Raw genomic sequence first — 7,097 nt, 5'->3', positions numbered from 1 at the left:
TGAAGAAAAGAGAAATCTGAAGGTCTAATCTGTGCCATAAAGCCAGTTCCAGTGTGAGTATTTAAAGACAGCAGACTCACAAGCATTTAACACTAACAAAATTAAGCACAGCCCCATCCTCACACAACTCAAACAGCTGGATTAAGTTCTGTTCCATGCTCGACAGAGAACATCTTGAGTCCGTTCTGTCCTTGTATTTTCACTAATTGTGAAGTTTACTAGGAACAAATGTGGCTAAAGAACCTTAAATTTACCAAGCTGCAGATTTAAAATATTTTAAAAGAGCACGTTTCTACACAAATCTTTATTTTGGGAGTGAAACTTGTTGCCACATAACATTTCACAGAGCAAAGCATTGCGGGTTGCAACTCTTGGCACTTTGCTGTGAAATAAATCAAACGCTATTTATTTTCTGAATGTTTTAGTTTTCATCAACCCTTTGGTAGCCTGAGCCAGTTCAGCCATCTCAAAAAACAATGACAGGAATGTCATGCAAAGTTCCAGCCCTCCCTGCAGTCTTTTCCACCCTCCAATTCCAGAACCTCACCTAGACTAAATGTTTACAGGATGGAAGAGTTGTCAGACACTTATCCTTTGCCATCTGGCAGTAATTTGCACCCCCCCAAAATAATATCTTTTTAGGAGTTCAAACACCAAGTTCAAAGGAAAACCTAAGAATAAACAACATATTTCACCTGGTATTGAAACCCCAAGAGAGTTCCAGCATTACCTGATTTCATCTTGAAACCATAAATCTCCCCAGGTTTACACCAAGGTTCAGGACTTGGTTGGGACAAACTGAGGCTTTTCACACCAACTCCACATGATCCTCATCAACAGCACTGATGGGTTTTTCAGAAGGAGAAAACAGACCTGAAAATCCAAGCTTTTGAGGACACTTCTAGTTTAAATCTCAGCCTATATTTGAACTGTTTCCATTCATCTTTTTTGCCTGCAACAGGCTAAGACAAATCAGTACATGTTCAAGAGCACAGCATGGAATAAGTATGAATGAAGGTGTATCTTAGGAGGTAGATACAACTCCTGTGCCACTCACAGTGGGAATGCAAGTATTAAATCAGCTAACACATTTTAAAGGATTACAGCTATTTTTTATGAATACTTCAAAGATTAAAAATCTTACAGGAAAGCTCCAACCCAAAAATCCCAGTCTTCCTGCACGTGCCGTTTTACTGTTCATTAGTACATGCACTCCTGAAGTCCTAACTAGAGATGTTACAGCTCTTTGAGAAGGATTGATTCTCACTGTGTTAGATGGCCAAAGTCAGAGGCATGAAAGCCCTCTAAGGCACTTAATCTTGAAAATTAAAATCCAAGCTTTATAGTTTTTTGGGTTTTTTTCTTAAGCAAACTGCTGCTTTGTAATCTGCCCATCATTCCCAGCTACTAGAGTTGACAAATACTTTCATTTGTTATCTCAAAAAGGCACTTTGAGGATGAAAATACTCCTAAAGTAAAGGTTTATTAATATTCACATCACTTGACATTTGTGCAGAAGCCTTGTCCCAAGTTAACAGACCACAATCAAGTTTAACCTTGTGATTTTATGCTTTTAACAAGTGAACAAATTTAATGTTTTTCAACCCTTATCAACTGCTCTTCAGTCCTGCCTTTAGAGCATAATCTCCATCAAATGCTGCTGCAAATATCCTCCAGGTGACCTTGAAATGAATCAGAATATGCAGAGAATCCATTTTGAGGAGCATAACAACTTGTTTCGTACTCAAGGAAAACAGACATCAAAACCAAAGAGGATTATCTGGGGCTGCCTGGGGAGGGTGAAGCCTCAGCCACCTCCTACTAACCAGTTTCATTAAAAACATGACACAGTGCAGAATAACACCACTGAAATAAATGCCCTGTCCTACATGCTTTGAAGGGGAAAGAGCAGTCAGCTGTGTCACAGTATCAAACAAAGAATCTGAAGGTGTTTTTTTCAGGAAACAGGAGCCTCAGGGGATTAGAAAGAGAAATGAAGTATTTCCCATATGTGTTCCCAACCTGCTTGTTGGGCAGATCCATATCAATAAAACCTGTCTTCCAAGTTCTGGCTACTTAAAATTAGTTCTAGAAGCCTTGTTGCTAAAGCCCCAGTAATTAGGAACACTGGCTTGAATGGCACCTACTCATTGATATGCTTAGCAAAAGAAGCAAGAGTTGAGCCTTTGTGGAGCTGTGGTGGAATTGTTGTTTCTGTGGCCTCCTCCTACTCAGGCCTCAGTTTATCTTGGAAGCGGGAAAAATAATTGAAGAAGGTCTTTATATAAGCAGTTATCAGCCACACTTTTCTGCTGCAGCAGAACCAGCAAGAAAATTAACAACAGGCAGTGTTGGTTCTGCTCTCTAGGAAAAAAATATTGACTATTGCATTCTGTGCAAGGAGTTCTGCTTTCATTAATGTGGTTCCCCAATGTCCCCTCCTAAGACAAATGAAACAGCATCACAGCCTGAAAATTACAGAACAAAACCATAATAAAAATGCTCTCTACTTTCTTACAGAGGCCTGAATCATTGGGATGAACAAACAAAGATATTTTAGGTCCATGTTTATCTTTTGAGTTAGTTTTAAGCTATAGTAGTATATTGTGTTTGTTGCTCTACCATGTCTTTTCCCTCACATTTAAGTACAGAAAACATGGGAGATGGGTGGGTGTGGGGGTTTCTCTCACCCTTTATAGATTCTTAGGCCAGAACGAAACCTGTTCATGGAATCACAGAGTCACAGAATGGTTTGGGTTGGAAGGAGCCTAAAAAAATCATCTTGATCCAACCCCCCACCCATGGGCAGAGACATCTTCCACTAGACCAGGTTGCTCAGAGCCCCATCCAACCTGGCCTTGAACACATCCATTGATAAGGAGCCCACGATCTCTCTGGACAACCTGTTCCAGTACCTCACCACCCTCACAGTAAAGAATTTCTTACTAATTTTGGATCTAAATTACCCTACTTCAGCTTAAGGCTGCTCCCCCTTGTCCCACCTCCACATGTCCTTGTTAACAGTCCCTCTCCAGTCCTCTGTTCTCTCGTTCCCTGGCAGAACAGAAGCCAGCAAACTCCACCTGGTTATTTCTCTACCAAAGTCACAGCTGCTGCTCAAGACAGTGTATTTTACACAGAGGAGGGACAATCCACAAGCAGACCTGGGTGAGTTGTTAGTTACCTTCACTGTCAAAAACAGCAGAGCTCAAATTCAGGCACCTTTACCTTCCTACCACTGGATCTCCTTACATGCTTTACTTCCCACCTCGAGATTAATGGAGCTGTCTACTATCTGTTAGTGGATCAAATCACCTCTTAACCTCCTCTTCAATAAACTGAATAGATTGAGGGAAAGGAGACATTTCGCTTTCTCAGAAGGTTGTGAAAGGACACCAGTCCTTCCTCATCCCCAGAACAGGGTTGATGGAGGAGATGTGATCAGTGGCAGGCATTGTACCAGTCCCCAGGGGCAATGTATTCATTCTAAGTAGGTTGGGAAGTTGAGAAAAATATGTGTTTAAGTGGAAAATTTATGGTCAGCTATTGAAGATTTCTTCCTTTAGTTGTCTCCTTGTATAATACTGTCTTTGGTATTTCCCAGTGTTTGAAAGGCTTTCCAACAAATGCAGGAATAATGGAGGTTTTGTTTTTGGTTTTTTTTTTTTTAAACAATCCACATTCATTAAAAAAAAAAAAAAAATCAAAACTAGAGCACAGGCATCACAAATGTATACAAAAAAAATTTCCATCTTTTCAGTCCATTCCAGTAACCTATAGAACCATATCAAGCAATTGGTAATTATGCCATGCACATTATAATAGAAATGCCCTGTTTATCATCCAAAGAGCCCAGAGCAACAGCTTCCCTTAGGACTTGAGGGGGACTAAACTCCACTTGCCTGCTAAAATTGCAAGCAGTTGGCTGGACTATAAGCCACCTGCAGCTCAGCTGTGCATAAGTCTAGGGGCTGTTACTGTATTTTTATACAAATATATTCACAAAACCTCAGAATATCTAATATGAAATCACATTTCAAGGCAAAGAAAACAAAAAACTATGATATTATTACTGTACTATGATATTAATACCATTTTGGAGAGCTTAGATGTTTCATGGTTGTTTTGAATACTGGTGAATCCAAGAGAATAGGCTGGTTTCCAAGTATTTTCCCAGTTCTCTTATGTGATTGGCATGAGTAAGACCAATTGCCAGCTTCAGAACTAACCTCACAATTTACTTATAAGATTTCACCACCATTGTAAACACAGCTGAGAACAGATTATCACAATTAATAATCAAGTTCCTGGTATATGAATATGTATACAGTTTTTATTGCTTTAATATTCCAGTCTTATCATTCCCCAAATCCCAGAATATTTCTGCCAGTGAACATGTTCATTCAAGTGCTTGCAGAGAGCCAGGATGCAAGGAGCATGAGAAGTGGTGAAATAAATGAGTTTAGAAAGAGGGACAGGGAAAAAAGAAAAGCAGCTTGCTGGTTAAGCACTCCTCTCACCATTTGCCTTCCACTTGACCCAAAGCATTTATCACATTCCTCAACTGCACAAGAGAAACTCAAAAGCTGTAGCATCATCAGAAGCAGCAGAAGGGAGAGAGGAAAGTAAGAGGTGGAAGGAGCCTCAGCTCTGTCTGATTTGCTTGAAGACAGAGCTGCTCCTGAGGAATAATGGGCACATCCTGCCCAGAGATGAGACTCATCACCATTGTTACCTTTAATAACCCTGATTCCTGAGAAGAGCCCTCGGTGCTGAGGATGGGGCTGTGAGCTGGCAGCTTGAATAATTCATCAGGGCTGCTGGAAAACAATCACCTGCTCTGGCATTAATGGTCTGTAAAGAGTTGCTTTTGACAAAACCATTTAACACCAGCAATAAAATAAATAAATTAATAAAGGGGAGGGGGAGAAGGGGAATAAAATAATAATAATAATAATAATAATAATAATAATAATAATAATAATAATAATGTACTGATGTAAGCCAGCCTAGAAAATATTGGTGTGTTGGATTGCAGATCATGGGCTCTTCCATCTCATCAGGGAGGAAAGGAGAACTGGGAAGAAAAAAACCCAAAAACTAAACAAAACAAAGAAACAAAATAATAATTCTTGCTCCCAAATGGAAATGCTGGAATATAAATTTGGGTTGGAGCTGGACAAACAGCAGATCTTGCAGAAGAAAACATGTAGAGGCCAAAGGAAGATATTATAGGTAATTAAATCTCTGCTCTGGGAAGGGAGGGAGGCATGGAAAACCTGGAATGGTTTTCTTAGGTTTTTGTTAATGCAGCAGCAGGAAAAATATTTTTAGGGTGAGTGACAACAAATCTTCTGGCTCCATCTCTACCATAGCCTTGGTAGATTTCCATGGCTGATTTCGACATTAAAATGTGACACTTGTTCTCTCCTTGCTAAATAAAGAGGTTTAACATTGGGGGACTTGAGAATTCAAAGTCCAGGTAAGAGTTTGAGATTTTTAAGAGAAGGATTTTTCATTATACACTTCACTAGAGTAGATGATGTCGTTCAGATCCCCTTCACAGCAACTTACAAAAGAGCATCTTTGGAAAAGGAAATTACTTTGCACCATTTTTCTTCTATTCAGCACATTCCAACCCATTTGGGAAGTGTGGCTTTTTGAGAATAAAAAGAAAATAGTAGTACCTTGCAGTATTACTGTGGCCCTTGAGTTGTTTGACTCTTGTCAGGAAATCATGTCAGTATAAATTTTCATTTTAATCTGTGTAAAACAGATTACCTCTGCAATTGGGAGGTAAGATTCCAACAAGACAAATAAAATAAATATTAAACATTTGCCTGACTAAGAAAATCAGTCTACACACTGCTTGTGTCACATTTCATTTATTTCCAGTGAGATTTCCTTCGTAAAAAGGAAGAAAAGAGATCAGAAATATTTGCACTCTTTGTTTAATGATAAAACCACTGACATGGGAACTGTTCAGATATTCATCAGTAAAACTTTTTTCCAGGTTCAGGAATCAAAAACCAAAGTCTCAGGTCTCCCCGGTGCAGGGCTGATTTTAGTTGTCATGCATGGGGACACTGTCCTGCTCCTGGACACCTCCATTGGCAAGGGCTCCTCAGCTGATCCTTTCTCACATTTTCCACATTTCTGACCAATCTTCTTGCCTTTTTCTAAATCACCAGGTCCACAAGCAAAAATCTTACTGAGGACTCCAAGAGCCACAACAATCAGCCCCAATAGTAAATTGCAGCATTTATATCAGGTCATTTGTGCCACAGAATAAATTATAAATAAGTGTCTCTCCAAGCCTTACTCCAACAGCCCCGGATCCAGTAAAGCTTTCCAGTGTGCAGCTAATTTAACAGGCTATTTTTCATCACCAGCCAGGCAAAGCAATTGAACACATGCTTAATTTCAAGCACACACCTAAAACTTACTGCTTCTAGTGAGACTAAAGCACTTACTGTGTTTTGATGAACCAAGCTGTTATGCACAGATCGAGCCAGCAGGATTATTCATGTTTTAAAGTCATACACCTGTTAAGTGCATTATTGGACTGAGGGCATAATTAGTGCAAAATGTAGCTATATTTATTTAATTACAAACAGAACTAATGACTAAAATTATTTTTAAAAGATCAAGATATTTCCAGAGGCTGACTGTGAAACCAACTCGTATTCCAAGATCTAATTCTGCATCCTCTTTGAATCCAAAGGGAGACAAAACAACCGCTGTGTTTTTCTCAGCCCCACAGAAATCGTACTTGAATCAAATTATCTTTTGTATTTATCAGCTAAATAATTCTGTCAACTGTCCAACAACTGCAGCAGCCCCAGGAGCTTTTGTAAACTAGCTGATGAATGATTGGTTAAATAAATCTGCTACAATTATTCTGGTAATGAAAAACAAAAACGACAGCATGTCTTCTCTAACACAAGCTAAATCCCATTTGCTGCTTTTTGGTAATGGGATATATTGTATTTTCTTTAACAGTGAGGATTTACATTTGTGGTTAATTGCAAAGCTCAAAATAGCTAGAGAGTCTTTTTTTTCCCTGAGATAGGATCTTTAAAAGCCAACATTCATAT

Source organism: Vidua macroura, chromosome 12 (assembly GCF_024509145.1).
Source record: "Vidua macroura isolate BioBank_ID:100142 chromosome 12, ASM2450914v1, whole genome shotgun sequence".
In the NCBI taxonomy this organism is placed as follows: domain Eukaryota; kingdom Metazoa; phylum Chordata; class Aves; order Passeriformes; family Viduidae; genus Vidua; species Vidua macroura.
The sequence above is the reverse complement of the archived record's forward strand: the minus strand, read 5'-3'. Positions refer to the sequence as shown.